This window comes from Triticum aestivum, chromosome 4B (genome assembly GCF_018294505.1).
Source record: "Triticum aestivum cultivar Chinese Spring chromosome 4B, IWGSC CS RefSeq v2.1, whole genome shotgun sequence".
In the NCBI taxonomy this organism is placed as follows: domain Eukaryota; kingdom Viridiplantae; phylum Streptophyta; class Magnoliopsida; order Poales; family Poaceae; genus Triticum; species Triticum aestivum.
The window spans coordinates 14,274,574-14,291,374 of NC_057804.1; positions in this window are offsets into that span (position 1 = coordinate 14,274,574).

Sequence of the window (16,801 nt, forward strand, 5' to 3'; positions counted from 1 at the left end):
ATGTATGCCGGCCGGCATGGGAGGAGGAGGCCCATGCCATGCCATGCCATGCCGCTGCCGCTGTCCGCATTCGTACGTCTCACCCGGCCGGCACAACCAGCACGGCGACGGCCAATCCGTTGCGAAACATCTGCTTCCGTCCCGTGACTTGTCGCATGAGTAAACCAACCTCGTGATGGCCATTAGCGCTCACGAGAAAGTCGCGACGGCGACGTATAATCGCCTCGCCTCGCCGGGAAGCTTTCGCTGGACGGGCGGACAAATGGCGGCATGCCGGCCACTCCCGTCTCCTGTAGCCCCATGATCTGTCTGGTGCTGCGTAACATCGACAAAGAGATGTGGATCAGACCTCGCGTCCCCATCGTGTTTGCACGAGTGGTGTGGTGTACCATGGTCGCATTAAGGGCGCGCGGTTTTGTGTCAAATCAAGCGCTAATCCATCGATCGTGCTGGAACGTAATTAGTAGCATCACGCTCTGTCACGCGTTCGTTTCCGTCGACGAGGACGACAGAAGAGAATCCCCGTCCATGCGTCCGTCCGGCACAAGAACCAGGGAATAAATCCGTGGATTTTTCCAGCTTAAATGCGACAGAAGAGAAAGCAACGAATTTTATGCACGTCGGCGCACAAGTAGCATCGCGCAGCTGACTCCACTTGCGGATGTTGCTTTCGCTGTCATAGGCCTCTTCCTCACTACTACTACTACTACATGTAGTGAGTGAGATTTTGCTGGAAAGAATGGAAGGATCCTCTTTTGTTTTTGGTCGCTTTATTACTTTGCGGATCTCCCAAATATGGACTCCCCTCCCGTCCAAGTTTGACGCAAGTAAAGCAAGAAATGGTTCTCCCGCTAGTGTATGTAGATAAGCCCCGCTAATGGATCTTCTCTTGGTTCTTTTGAGATTCGAGGTAGCAAGCGAGAGATGGTGGCCTCGCAACTCGCATCGCATCGCATCTCTCAGCAGTGCCTTCTTGGGATCGCCATGAATCAACCTCTCGTTCCTCAACACTGCTAGTAGGAGTACTATTACACTAGCATAGGCCGACCTACTCCTACATGGATACGGAATCTGCAAGCAAGTGCTGCATCTGTCGACGGAATATGTCCAGAGAGTAGTCCATGCTGAGACGACACATCCTACTAGTAGTACTCCGCATGTTGAGCGGCGCAGCGGAGTACAATATACACCAAACGGCCACCCGGCCATCTCGTCTATTATTCCGTGACACGTACACGGCCCCCCTCTCGCTGGCCGGTCAAACCAAGACGCCGCAACCGCCGTCCTCCTCGTGCACCGTGCCCGTCGCCGTTCGCCGTCGCTGCCGGCGCACCAGAATATATACGCATCACCTGTATTATGTGTGCTCTAGTGAAGCTTCCACTCACCCCAAGAGGAGGAGGTGGGTGCCTTTTGTGGGGTTCATGACTGTGCATTTAGGAACACCTTGGCTTCGACCATGCAGGCATGGACACCCACCCCCACCCCCAATGGCGATGTCTTGGCACGTCCTCAAGCGATTTGTTTCGTCCGTGCATTGCATGCATGATGGGTCAACCGGATGGGCATCGATCGGTTGCACGAGGTTGTGGAATATACTCTTTGTGACAGGATTTCCGTGTGACATATGCTGCACTACCCATGCATGCATACTCACTACCCGGTCACTAGTAGGAAAAAGGAATTCGATCACTCGAGTGGTAGGAGGTTCATATATTTGGAAGTGGGACATCGTTCAGGTGTCCTCAGGTCAAAATGTGGGCTCCTTCTGGTTGGCACTTGCTTTCCGTTTCTGCTGCAGAGTAAGCTTCAACATCGCTTGTCACTTTCTTAATGTATTTGTTCTTTCATCATTGCTCGTCTGATTAACCATTAATTGTGCAGCATGAACTCTCCGCTCTTAATTGCTAGGCTGAGTTGTTCCGAGAATCTTGTCCAACACAAGGTTGAAACACATGGATGACAAGTATGGGCAACTTGTTGTGCTGTGCTGCAAACAAGGTTGATAGGTGTAGGCCCAGCAAGTAAACGAAAGCTCTATTGTGCCCCACTGGCATCGATCATACGCATGATGATTGTGAGGAGTAGAGAGAGAGAGAGAGAGAGAGAGATCCCTGATTTGAAGCTTCGAATGTTTCTGTAAGAATTATCTCCATCAGTAAAATGGCTGCAGCCTGCATCATTTTGATGCGGAGGCTGGGGAAAATCCTCCATTTGAAAAAAAAAAGATCCGTGATCGAACTGAAATGCAAGCCCTCCTCGAAAAAAATAGTTCCTCTAGGCCATTCTTATCTTTTGCTCCTCATATGTTATCCTTTATTTCCTATAATCAGTTAGCTATTTGGCTTGCAAAAGGCGACATACACTCATGCTTGTGGGACAAAGCAGAGGAAGCTGGGGGGAGAGCGGTGCAAATTGGTTCGTGCTTTACATAATCTTCTCGTAATCTAATCATTAAAAGTGTAAAAAGGCATCAGGTCCATATCCTATTAGTCGCATAGCTGCGCAATTAGCTAGTAGTGTTGGTTTGCTTTTCTAGGCCTCCACTTGATACAAAACACCACTACTAGCTACTAATACTCTCATCGGCGAACTTGGCAAAGCGAAATCTTTGTGCAAAATTCAGAGCTGATATGGTATATCGTGCGTGGTGTGCATATTGATGATCTGCTAGGCATTACTACATTGGGCACCACCAATTGCTTAATAGGAGGTCTCTGCCTCAACAATAGTTTCCTTAAAAGCACAAACTGTAAAGCATGTGTGATGTAATATCTCACTTGATTAATCTGACATTATCCTAGCTAGCTAGAGCTTACCTTACACAATCTGCACTGCATTTTTAGAAGCAACCATACCATTTTCCTTCAAGAAAATGAAAGATTTATTGCCTCTTGGCTCCGCATCATAGACACGCCCTATTTCTTCTTTTTTTCTGATAAAAGGTAATACGTTAATATCAAGTGATATCAATTGCACCCCAGCTTTGCAACAACACAATATCAAGTCCTAATCTACACATCTACGAGGCACACAACCAAAAAATAAATAAATAAAGTCAACCAACACGACTAACGACATGCAACAAGTAAACAAGCGATAACGCCAGAGCGAGCCGATGACGCGCCACCGTCATTACCCCTCCCTAATTGGAGTCGGGCAAACCTTGTTGTAGTATACAATCAGAACGTTACCGTGCTAAGGCCCCAAAGGACCAACGCACAAGATAAACAACCATCGTCGATGAAGAAAAGTATAGATCGAACGAGTCCAACATGTAGACACACGGATATGAATGAACGAAAATCGGAACCAAGAAGGCGCTAACCGGCCGGATTCTTTTTTTAACATAGTTTATTTCTAATTTGTATTTATAGAAACAGTAAAACACAGAAAAGACAAGGTAAAATAAATCTAAAAATACCAGAAAGATTCACATAATTATTAGGCAATATGTAGAGCCCTGTGAACTTTTTTTCTGGCCTAAAATGTAATATTTTAAATATATTTATGTTTGCAAAAGAGTTTATTTGAAAAATGAAAATGTGGCACTTGCTTTCTGTTTCCGCTGCGGAGCAAGCTTCAACATTGCTCGTCACTTTCTTAATATATTTGTTCTTTCATCATTGCTCGTCTGATTAACCATTATTTGTGCAGCATGAACTATCTGCTCCCAATTGCTTATTCCAGTAGAGCCATGCACTAGCTAGGCTCAGTTCTTTTGAGGAACCTGCCGGACTCATGTATGCACTAGGTAGGAATTGCGGCTTGCCGCACCCGGCAGCATCGCCGCCCGGGTACAAGTCATATTCACTCCGGTAATATAATCATCAAAGCATTACAAAAAATAGCATGATATTGGTTCTGTATAGTGCCATACGCCAAATAATTATCTATAAACTACCCAAGAAAAATCTAGACAACTAAGATGGCTCTATTCAGATGGAGCCTCAAGATAGAAAGTGTAGATAACTACGATGCCTATGTAAATGGTTTGGTTCATTACATCACTTTGAGCATGTTGTAGGAAATGCAACATGATATAACAAGATCAAGTCCTAACGGTGACCCAAGATAATTTTAGTCATGACATTTTGCAGACAGTACCATAGACAGAGCACTGGATGCATTTCTTATATTTCCTAAGATGTCGCGGTTCTGATGGAGCCTCAAGGTAGGAAACGCATCTTGGTGTGCGGTGCCTGGCACAAAACATTGCCCTGGCGAGTAAACAACGCATCTATTGTTGCAAAAGTAGTTGTTGCAAATGGATCAAGTAACATCAAAAGTATGGCATGGGCTTTATATATAACATAATTGTGCAACATCCGTCCAAGCAATGCCAAAGGGCAGTGCAATCTACCATACCAGAAGCAAAGCAGCATTTCTGGCAAAGGTAAACCAGCACGATAAGTCATCGCATATTACACACACAATGTCAAGTCACTATATAGACAAAGGGAGCCACAGGAGTGGTGGGAGATAAAGAACCTTAGCTGCGCTATAACCAAAGCAGATGAGTCATTATATAGTCCAAAAGTAAGCCAAGACAATGGATCACAACTAAACAGATACAATAGTTGGGTCATGACATAGCTCAAGCGAGCTTGTGAGGCATTGCGAGATAAAGAACCTAGTTAGTTATGCTAAAGTTTAATACTTGATAGTTTGACTAGGTCATCTTGTTGCTTGACTCCTTAGATGACATGATCCTTAAGCTATTGTGCTTGTTTGAAGAAAGCCACCGGGTGCAAACACCTCACGCTCTCGCGTCTGACTCCGCCTCCTCAAAACATATAGTTTCTTCTGTAAATTATTGCTTCTATCCTTCATATTATGAACATGTTAGTGATCACTCACTCTATATTCTTGTTTTATTAGATTAAAAGGCTGAAGATTGTTCTCTTAAGCTTATCAAAGAGGAAATATGCTAGTCTCAATGCTATCATAAGAAAGCAAGATCAACTATACGGTACTCCCTCTGTCCCAAAATATGTGTTGTTGATTCTACAGCTTTGTACTAAATTGGCAACACTTATTTTGGGAAGGAGGGAGTATTATAAAGTTAAATCTGTTGAACCTTGACAGAGTTGAGTAATTCTAAATGCAAGTTTGGATATGTTTAGTTCCATCTTACTCTATAATGAAAACTAAAGCTATGGTATTGGAAAACTAAACACATCAACACTTATCAGAGCTACATATACATGAATGAGTACTCAGGTCTTCTTACATATATTTTCAATATTAACATTCATGTATAACACATTCAGGCGTGGCCAACACTGGGCACAAAGAGTTTCTGTTCATACTCAACAAGCTGACACTGAGAAGCTGTAGAGAAAAGGGTTACAGTTAGCTTATGATAACACATTTGGATTGCTCATCAATCCATAAAGTTCAAAAATGCAAGAAAAAAGTTCATTGGATGGAGTTGCTCAACTAAGTAACTGATAAATGACTTGATTGTACTTTTTGGTTAGCAACAATGGCAATGACTTGACAAGGGAAAGATAGCCAAGTTTATTCTTGGAAAGGTGATTAATCTGCATAACAGGTTATCCATAGCATTCCCGTAGTGTTGCAATAAAAAAATAACTAATTATACATTATTAATCTAGCTCCTTCAAATATTTCTGCATTCAAATGACAACACATACCTTGCATGTCAACTAAAAGGCTGGTCGAGTTTATTTTACCACACCTATTTCTTTATACTACTAATGATACATTCAATGACAACATATATCGGTTGATTTACTAAATAGGATGGCCTAATAGCATCAAATTCAATATGTATGAGTAGCCATTATTAACAATACTGGGCTCCCGGAAAACAAAATTATGAATGGTTGATTGGCAAGGATTTTTCAATACACGAGGAATCTTTATTTACTAAACAAGAATATAGAATTAACCTTATGTTATTTGGACCTGTGGTCGCCGATCTTTTACCCAATGTAGATACGGTGCAAGTCTCCACCCTCTGGACTTCATCAAGAAGGCTGTCACCACAGAAGCTGGCCTAAAAATGTTCTCCATGGAAGCATTCACCAATCAGTAATGTGTCTAGATAAGCAATCATCAATCAATCACAATGGTGATAACTACAAGCAAGCACCTGTTTTTCCCAGACATGTTGTCGTGGAAATATCACGTCAGATGTCCTCGTGTAAGGACTTAGTCGTGGAGCCATCGTGACGGGTTAGCTTAAAGGGGTTAAACCGGACAAAGGACACGAGGGATTTTATACTAGTTCGGACACTTCGATGAAGGTAAAGGCCTACGTCTAGTTGTGATGGGATTATTGGGGTCTCGCTAACCAGGGAGCTAAACAAGCTATGTCTGGCTATCGAGTTGTGTTTCTTGTCCCTGAACCGCCGCCGGGTCGTCCCCTTATATACACGGGTTGACGCTCGGCCGGTCTACAGAGTCCCGAGGCCGACTCATACAAGTGTTCGTCTCGGTCTCTCCTTTCCTTATCTTACAACACAAGTTACATGACTATGGCGGTTTACCACTATGGGCCCTGATCCGCCTTTGGGCTCCGGGCCTCTAAGTTTCACAGTAAAGCGCCATCTTCTGAGTCTTCGTGGGCTTCTATAGTTGAGGGTGAACCGGCCCCTCCTGGGCAGTTTACACTCAGTAGTTATATCCCCAACATTAGGCCCCAGATTGATTTGAACTTGTTCATGTCAATCTTCAACACTTAGAAAAATCCTGTAAACTCATTCCTTCATTTCTTCATAAACCGCCATGATGTCTTCCCTTTATAAATCTTGTTAAACCGCCGTGATGTCATCCTCTGGACACAGCAACGGATCATCATGACATCATCTCTTGTAAAAAACCGATAAAAAGATTCCCTTCATTTAATGTTATCCCGGAAATCGAGGCGACAGCTGTGCCACTTGCCGCTTTGGGCTCCTCGATTCTCGCGCCTGTCATTTATCCTCTGCCTTATTATAAATAAGCCTGGGGGCCCTTTCTTTTCTTCCCCTTCCGTACTTCTTCTTCCTCGTGACGCCCCAGCTCTGAAGCTCCGCCCCCGCCTTCGATCTTCGAACGCTACATCAACAAAGGCCGCTGCATCAACCTGGTTGTACCAGAGATCTCCGGTGTTCCTCTGCTATCCTGCACATCCGGTAAGCTTCTCCCTCATAATCTTAGATCTGCATTCTAGGGCTTCTGTTTTCATCTCCGTTCATAGGCGTTCATCCTAGGTTCTTCGTATTCGCTTCTGCTATATCTTCTTTGATTTAACCGTAGCATAAATCTTGTGCGGTAGTTGCTCCGCATCCAGTTTAGCACTTAGTAGATCTTCCTTCTTGTACAGAATCCCTTGATAGAACGCACAAACTTCTCTGCTCTGTTTAAAGCCTTTATAGATCGCATAAATTTTTTCTTACTGAAGCTTTGGTAGATTCAAATTAATTCCGTCGATGTGTGAAACCTGTTTCTGTCAACACTTAGCAGATTTTGAACCCAGGCCCTTCTGCCTGCGGGCGGTTTAACCTTTATGACCAATCCGCCATATACCATTAGCCCTCTCTTAAACCGCCAACTGAAATTGGACGGCAATTTGGCGGTTTAACACCGAATAATATGCGTAAACCGTTAATAGTAAACCGGCCTCTACTTTTCCTTTCACAGTTTTTCCTCCGGAATGGCCAAACAATTCTCTGTCTGCAATTGGGTTCCGTCTAAGATCACTGAGACACAATTCAAAGAATATGTCACCACTGGCGCATTAGCCTCAAAGAGGGTCCTTCATTGGCGTGTTCCGGATTCTGAATGCCCTCCTGAACCTCAAGATGGAGAAGTGATTGTATTTATGCAACACTTAGACCGGGGATTCAGCCCGCCCGGATCAAAATTCTTCCGGGATGTCCTCGCAAGCTTCCAACTCCATCCACAAGATATTGGACCGAACTCCGTGTCCAATATATGCAACTTTCAAGTATTCTGTGAAGTCTACCTTCAGGAAGAACCGTCTGTGGAGTTGTTCCGGGGTTTCTTCCACTTGAACCGCCGTACGGAGTTCTCTGACGGTCCCAACACAGAACTTGGTGGCGTTTCAATTCAAAAAAGGAAAGAAGTTGATTTCCCTCACGCAAAGCACCATAGTCATCCTAAAGATTGGAACCAAACTTGGTTTTATTGCCGGAACACTGCCCCTGACGGAGAAAATCCTTTGCCGGGTTACCGCCCTCAGCGGCTCAGCAAGAGTCACCCATTGCCTTCACGCTTGTCCGCCGCGGAACGGAAAAACTTTGCACCTCAAATCGCCAAGCTCCGGGCTCTCATGGCTAACGGTTTGACTGGCATTGACCTTGTTCGCTGCTGGGTATCTTGGGGTATTTTGCCTTTAAGCCGCCGCCCCGGATTGATGCATGAATATACTGGCAACGTCAAAGACCCTCAACGCTATCATGAAGTAGTAATGACGGACCTTGAAGTTACTGAATCTGCGAAGAAGATGCTCAATGAAACAATCTCTGCATGCAGTCAAACCGGGTTGGCACCTTTTTGTGTCTCCAATCCTCCACCAGCGGTAAAGTTTATCTCAATATTCACTGATTTGCCTCCGCTTTAACTATGCGCTAATATTTTCTTGCCTTAATGTCACAGGCCAACAACTCCTTCTGGAAACGGACCAAACCGGCCAGGGCTCCTCGTGCAAAGACTAAGGTCATCAAGAAAACTTCCAAGAAGAAAACCGTCGAGTCTTCTGATCCGTCGGAAGATGAGGAATCAGACGCAGAGGTAGAACTTGACTTACTTGGTTCCTTATTCATACATCTTATTGACAATGATTGTTCCCAGGAGGACGCTGAGGCCATCCATGAAAACAATGCTGAGGTAATCACTGTTTCTTCTGATTCAGATCTTGTGCCGGCTCAAAGAGTTCGCCACACAGTTCGGAAAGTAAGACATTCTCACCCCCTTGCTCATTTGGATCCAACATTTTCTTTGAAGACACAACAAGCTGCAGAATGTCGCACAACCCGGCATAGTGGCCAACAGATCACCTCTTTCGGTTTACCGGATACGCCAAACTGGAAACGTCGCCCAGAGGTTACTTATTCTCCTGAAAAACTTTATCCTTCGAAAGGTTTCTTCAGAGACCCACTCAATCCGTCTGATCCGAATTATCAGGCATCCTCCAACTCGTCTGGCGGTTCATCAACCACTCAGTTGCCTCCCCTCAAGACCGTCGCTGGGTAAGTACACTTTCTCAAGTTGTTTCTTCACGCGTCGGTTTATCATATTCTAACCTTGGATGTTGTAGCGCCAAGGCCCGATTGAGTAAAAAGGCCAAGACCAGCGGCCATACTAACGATGTTGATCCCGAGAAGACCCCATAAAATGAGGGCGAAAATCCTGAGATTGCCACAGACCACTCTGCTCCGCAAAATCCAAGCGCTGATGCTAATCCACCAGAAACCGAACCAGAGACACAGGTTGATACATCAACTCCGGATGCCACCCCTCCAAGTCCAACTGTTGATCCGCCAAGCCCTGTTACCAAACCGCCAAGCCCTGCTGCCAAAGCGCCAAGCCCTGCTAAAGAGAATGTCAACCCATCAAGCCCTGCCAAGGATGATGACGTTGTTATTACTGGCACGTCATATACCACCCCAGGCAATCCAGTTGCTTTATCCAAGCATTCCGCCAAGGATGAATTTGCGTTTATGAACAAGGGGAAAAGCAAAACCGATTTGTCAGACTATGCTGATTTATCTGCTCAAGACCTTCATTCCGGCTTCTTAAACCGTCTCTTCACCAGCCGAGACTATGAGGCCGGTTTGGTAAATTTGATGAAGGAGCGCTATGAGGTAAACCTCTTGATACTTTACTATGTACCGGCATTGCATTGTAGCCCCCAAGGGCCGGTTTGCCTTTAGAAAGTCAAACCGGGACTTTGTACATTCCAGACTGTACTTTGTTGACTTCCCTTGTGTATTTTTTATCAAACACACATTAGCCCCCAAGTGCCATGATTAAAACTTGTATTAATCCGTGGGACTTCAATAATCAGTAGAAAAAAAAGTGATCCACATTAGCCCCCAAGTGCCAAGTGTATAACTGGTTATATGCTTGGGACTTTCAAAAAAGGTATTGACATGCTCTTCTTACTGTTGCAGAGTGAGATAAATCAACAAGTCTCTCAGATTGCCGATCTTCAAGAAAATTTGAAATCCCAACAAGAAGAAACCACCAAGGCCAAGGATGAATTGAAAACTGCCTTAACCACCATGGAGCAGCTAAAAGAGTGGTTCAAGTCTGAGCGGACCAACTGGGATACCGAAAAGGCTGGATTGCTGAAGCGGGCGGAAGACGCTGAATCAGCTCTTAAACCGGTGACGGAAGAGCTTACTGGATTAAAGCGCCAAATAAATGCCATGACTTCTGCAATATTTGTTAAGTACCGTTTGCCAATGCTTTATGAATATTCCGCTTTGAAATTTTGCTGGTTTAATGTGAAATCCGTAAACCGCTGTAGGTGGCCGCATTGCTCAGCTGGGCTCTGATATGCAGAGGAAGCTCAAGGCCGCCTATACGCTGATTGAACAGTTGTATACCGGTGTCCAACGGGTTATCTGCGCAACTTCTTATGACAATGCAGCCCCGACACTAATCAAGGACACTCTGGCTAAGTTTTCCACGACGCCAACTCAGATAGAAGAGGTGAAGCGATCCGCCGCCAGGGCTGGCGCTTTGTTAGCACTGACCCGAGCCAAGGCATGGATAGCTGACCTTGATCCGGTCGATATTGCCAAGGGCTTTCCTAGTGAACAGGAAAATGGGGCAGTGTTTGATAACGACGCCCTCAAACGTGTGAAACAAGGGAGATGCGTCCTCTGGCGAGTCAGTTGGCAGAAGAAGCAAACTTGACGGTTCACCGGTCCTTCTATGATACTGACAACAAACGGGTTGAGGCTGTCATTCTGAAAGTGCAAAATCTTATTCTGCCAATCCGTAAGCACACTTATGCCCCTGACGTTGATCCGACTGATCTTATAAGTGAAGAGGCTGTCTTTCAGGCCTTAACCCGGATTAACTGGACCACCGCTGACTTCCGACCACTACTGTATAACATCGAGACTCCTTGGTATTTCACACAAGGAGCCCCCAAGTAACATGATGAGCTGTGCTCATTGGGTGCCTATGTTTGAGCTGTGCATAACATCCAGACTCTCTTTGGCCCTTTGGGTGTGAAGCTCCCAAGCTGTATTGTGGCATGATAGCCGGTCTAATAGGTAGTACTCCGCTTTGTTAGCTGAAGCCCCCATGCAACTCAAAGGGTATTTTGAGAAAAAACAGCAGAGGCCCTGCTTATAGCAAGGATGCTGGTTTATTTTATTGATCATAATATATACATTGTCGAAATATGTACATAAGAAAAGCCTATGGCTCAAGTGTAGTAAGGCCGTAGGAGAGCTATGTTCCACGGCCGCCGGGTCTCCTCCTTAGAAGTGCGTGAGTTGTCTCGAACGTCAATGAGGTAGTATGATCCGTTGTGCAGATTTTTGCTGACCACAAAGGGTCCTTCCCAAGGTGGGGATAACTTGTGCATGTCGGTCTGATCCTGGATGAGCCGTAGCACCAAATCGCCTTCTTGAAAGGTTCTTGTCCTAACCCGACGGCTATGATAACGCCGAAGGTCTTGCTGGTAAACCGCCGAACGGGCTAAAGCCATATCTCGTTTTTCATCTAATAGGTCCAATGCCTCCTAGCGTGCTTGCTCATTGTCCGCTTCAACATAATTAGCAACCCGGGGCGAATCATGACGAATATCACTTGGGAGGACCGCCTCTGCCCTGTACACCATGAAGAACGGCGTGTAACCCGTTGATTTGTTGGGGGTGGTGTTGATGCTCCATAACACATAAGGTAATTCTTCCACCCAACAACCCGGCGTCCACTTTAAAGGAACCATAAGCCGGGGTTTAATACCCTTCAAGATTTCTTGATTAGCTCTCTCCGCTTGACCATTGGTCTGGGGGTGCGCCACGGATGCTAAGTCAAGCCGGATGTGTTCTCTCTGGAAAAAATCTTCCATCTCACCCTTAGAGAGGTTTGCACCATTGTCCGTGATGATGTTGTGTGGAAAGCCAAAGCGGAAGATAATCTTTTTGAGAAATTGAACCGCCGTAGCCGCATCACACTTGCTAACTGGCTCCGCTTCAACCCACTTGGTGAACTTGTCAACCACCACCAGCAGGTGGGTCTTCTTATCCTTGAAACGTTTAAAGGGTCCTACCATGTCAAGCCCCCAAGTGGCGAACGGCCAAGTGATGGGAATCATGCTTAATTCTTGAGCCGGAACATGAGCTCTGCGTGAAAACTTTTGACAAGCGTCACATCGCTTTACCAAATCCTCCGCATCAACATGAGCTGTCAACCAGTAGAATCCATGACGAAAGGCTTTTGCAACCAGGGACTTTGAACCGGCATGATGACCACAGTCCTCTTCATGAATTTCCCGTAGGATCTCTTGGCCTTCTTCCGGAGAAACACAACGCTGAAATACGCCTGAAACGCTGCAGTAGTGTAACTCGCCATTGTGAATAACCATGGACTTGGACTGTCAGACTATCTGCCGAGCCAGGACTTCATCATCTGGTAACTCACTCCGGTTCATATACGCCAGATATGGAACCGTCCAATCCGGCACAACGTGTAAAGCGGCCACCAATTGAGCCTCTAGATCAGGAACAGCCAAATCCTCCTCTGTAGGCAACTTAACAGACGGGTTATGCAAGATATCTAAAAAGGTATTGGGAGGTACCGGTTTACGCTGAGATCCAAGCCGGCTTAAAGCGTCTACTGCTTCGTTTTTGCGCCAATCGATATGCTCAACCTGATACCCTTTGAAGTGACCCACCACAATATCCACCTCACGTCTGTAAGCCGCCATGAGTGGATCCTTAGAATCCCAAGTGCCAGAAACTTGCTGAGCCACCAGATCAGGGTCTCCAAAGCATCTTACCCGGCTTAAGTTCATCTCCTTGGCCACGCGGAGCCCATGGAGCAGAGCCTCGTACTCAGCTGCATTGCTAGTACAGGGGAACATTAAACGTAGGACATAACGAATCTTATCACCTCGAGGGGAAGTAAGAACAACTCCAACCCCCGAGCCCTCCAATTGTCTGGATCCATCAAAGTGAATAGTCCAGTATGTATTATCCGGTTTGTCCTCTGGCACTTGTAACTCGGTCCAGTCATTGATGAAGTCCACAAGTGCCTGAGACTTTATGGCTGTTCGAGGCACATACTTCAGACCATGTGGTCCAAGTTCAATTCCTCATTTTGCAACCCAGCCAGTTGCTTCCCTATTCTGAATTATATCACCCAATGGAGCTGAACTAACAACCGTAATGGTATGGCCTTGGAAATATTGTTTGAGCTTCCGACTTGCCATAAAACCCCCATATACTAGCTTCTGCCAATGCGGATACCGCTGCTTTGACTCGATAAGCACCTCACTGATGTAGTAAACCGGCCGTTGAACTGGGTACTCCTTACCAGCCTCCTTGCGCTCCACCACTATTGCTACACTGACGGCACCGGCATTAGCAGCCACGCACAACAATAAGGGCTCCCGGTCAACCGGAGCAGCAAGGACTGGCGGCTCAGCCAACTGCCGCTTCAAGTCTTCAAACGCCGCATTAGCCGCATCACTCCAGACAAAGGTGTCTGTTTTCTTCAACATCTGATATAGAGGGATCGCCTTCTCTCCCAAATGGCTGATAAACCGGCTTAGGGCTGCAATCCGCCCTGCTATACGCTGAACATCATTGATGCATGCCGGTTTAGCCAAAGATGTAATCGCTTTGATCTTCTCCGGATTAGCCTCAATGCCTCTGTTGGACACCAGAAAGCCTAGAAGCTTGCCTGCCGGAACACCAAAGACACACTTGTCCGGATTGAGCATCATTTTGTAAACCCACAGATTGTCAAAGGTCTCCTTGAGATCATCTATCAATGTCTCCTTCTTTCTGGACTTTACCATAATGTCATCAACATATGCATGAACATTACGCCCAATCTGAGTGTGAAGACAATTCTGCACACAGTGCTGATAAGTTACCTGGGCACTCTTGAGCCCAAAGGGCATAGAAACATAGCAGAAGGCTCCAGAGGGAGTGATGAAGGCGGTCTTCTCCTAGTCCTTAACTGCCATTTTGATCTGATGATAGCTTGAATAAGCATCCAAAAAACTCAAACGCTCACAACCCGCCGTCGCATCAATGATCTGATCAATACGCGGGAGAGCAAAAGGATCAGCCGGACAAGCTTTGTTCAAATCTGTGTAATCCACACACATGCACCAAGTGCCGTTTTTCTTAAGAACAAGCACCGGATTAGCCAACCACTCAGGGTGAAACACTTCAATGATAAACCCAACAGCCAACACCCGGGCTACCTCCTCACCAATTGCCTTGCGTCTTTCCTCGTTAAAGCGACGAAGAAATTGCTTGACCGGTTTAAACTTGGGATCAATATTGAGAGTGTGCTTAGCGAGTTCCCTCGGTACACCTGGCATGTCAGAAGGCTTCCATGCAAAAATGTCCCGGTTCTCACGGATGAACTCGATGAGCGTGCTTTCCTATTTCGAATCCAGATTTGTGTTGATGCTAAACTGCTTGGATGAATCGCCAGGAACAAAGTCAACCAGTTTAGTCTCATCAGCCGGTTTGAAATGCAGGGTTGGGTCATGCTCAGTGGTAGATTTCTTCAGAGGGGTCATGTCTGCCGGATCAACATTTTCTTTATAAAACTTCAGCTCCTCTGTAGCACAAACCGACTCAGCATAGGCCACATCACCTTCCTCACAATCCAAAGCGATTTTACGACTTCCGTGAACCGTAATGGTCCCTTTATGACCCGGCATCTTGAGCTGCAAGTAAATATAACAAGGCCTCGCCATGAACTTTGCATAAGCCGGTCGCTCAAACAGTGCTTGGTATGGGCTCTGGATCCTCACCACTTCAAAGGTCAATGTCTCAGACCGGGAATCATGTTCATCACCAAACACCACTTCCAAAGCGATCTTACCAACAGGATATGCCGATTTACCTGGTACCACACCATGGAAAACAGTATTGGACAGTTTAAGACTCTTGTGTGTCAACCCCATGCGACGGAAGGTCTCATAATACAGAATGTTGATACTGCTCCCTCCATCCATGAGTACCTTGGTGAACTTATAACCTCCCACCTGAGGTGCCACCACCAAAGCTAGGTGACCCGGATTGTCAACCCGGGGCGGATGATCCTCTCTGCTCCATACAATAGGTTGCTCGGACCACCGCAGGTAACGTGGCACCGCCGGTTCAACAGCATTAACATCCCTCTTGTGAAGCTTCTGATCACGCTTGCACAAAGTAGTGGTGAACACATGGTACTGCCCGCCATTCAACTGCTTCGGGTGACTCTGGTAACCCGACTGCTGCTAATTTCCTTGATTACTCTGCTGGTTATTACCACCTTGGTTGTTCTGATTGCCCTGGTTATTCTGAAATCCAGAGTTTGAACCGCCGCCACCATGAAAACCTCGGCCTGAACCACCCGATGGACCCTGATCATACCGGAAAAGATCAGAGTTTTTGAACTCCTTCATAATGTGACAATCTTTCCATAGATGCATTGCGGGAACCTCCTTGGTCCCATGCTTTGGACAGGGCTGATTCAACAAACGCTCCAGATTCATTCCGCCGCCGCGCTGGGGCGGTTTACCCTTACGACGCTGCACATTAGCATTAGCTACAAAATCTGAATCCACTTTACGCTTACCATTATTCCCATGACCTCCTTGGTTGTGTTGCTGTCCCTTTGCACCGCCGTTCTTCTTTCCCTTCTCCGGTTTCTCCTCATCAGAATTGGGATCCTTGGTATTATCAGAATCGGCATACTTGACCAAGGCGGCCATGAGGGTGCCCATGTCATTGCAGTGACGCTTGAGCCGTCCCAACTTCATCTTTAGCGACTTAAACCGGCAATTACGCTCCAAGGTGATGATTGCCGAGCCGGCATTAATACGGTCCGATGAGTGCAAGACTTCTGAAACCCGGTGTACCCAATGAGTTGTTGACTCGTTCTCCCCTTGCACACAAGCGTCGAGATCCACAATGGACATAGGCTGCTTACATGTGTCCTTGAAATTGGCTATAAACCGAGCCTTCAACTGGTCCCATGACTCAATGGAATTTGGTGGTAAGTTTTTCAACCAAGTACGGGCTGTTCCCTCCAACATCATCGTGAAGTACTTTGCACAAGCCGCTTCATCAACGTCCAGCATCTCCATTGCCATCTCATAACTTTCCACCCACGCCTCGGGTGGCTGATCAGCGGTGTAATTCGGCACCTTACGTGGACCCTTGAAGTCCTTAGGCAATCGCACATTACGGAGAGCCGGAATAAGGCACGACACTCCCCATGAACTGAAAGCAACTCCGACGCCACGGTCCATTGACGCTGCTAGCTGAACCAGGGCGGGTTAATATGGACCCGCGTGTTGGGCTGCTAAAGCGGCCTCCCTTCGCGCTCTGCCATTATCCACCACGTCCTGAGCGTTCATATCACCATGCACCGGATTAGGCCCTTGAGGGACAATGCAGCGCCGCGCACTGCTAGACACCTCCGGTTCATCTATATGCCTGCTATAGCTTTTGCTCGGTCGCGGGGTTGAGTGAACCCTGTCTCGGCTATATGAATAAGCTTGCTGCTGTGTCAAAGCTGTTTGAAGAAGATCCCTGGCCCGTCGTGTCTCAACCGCTGCCGGCGATTCACC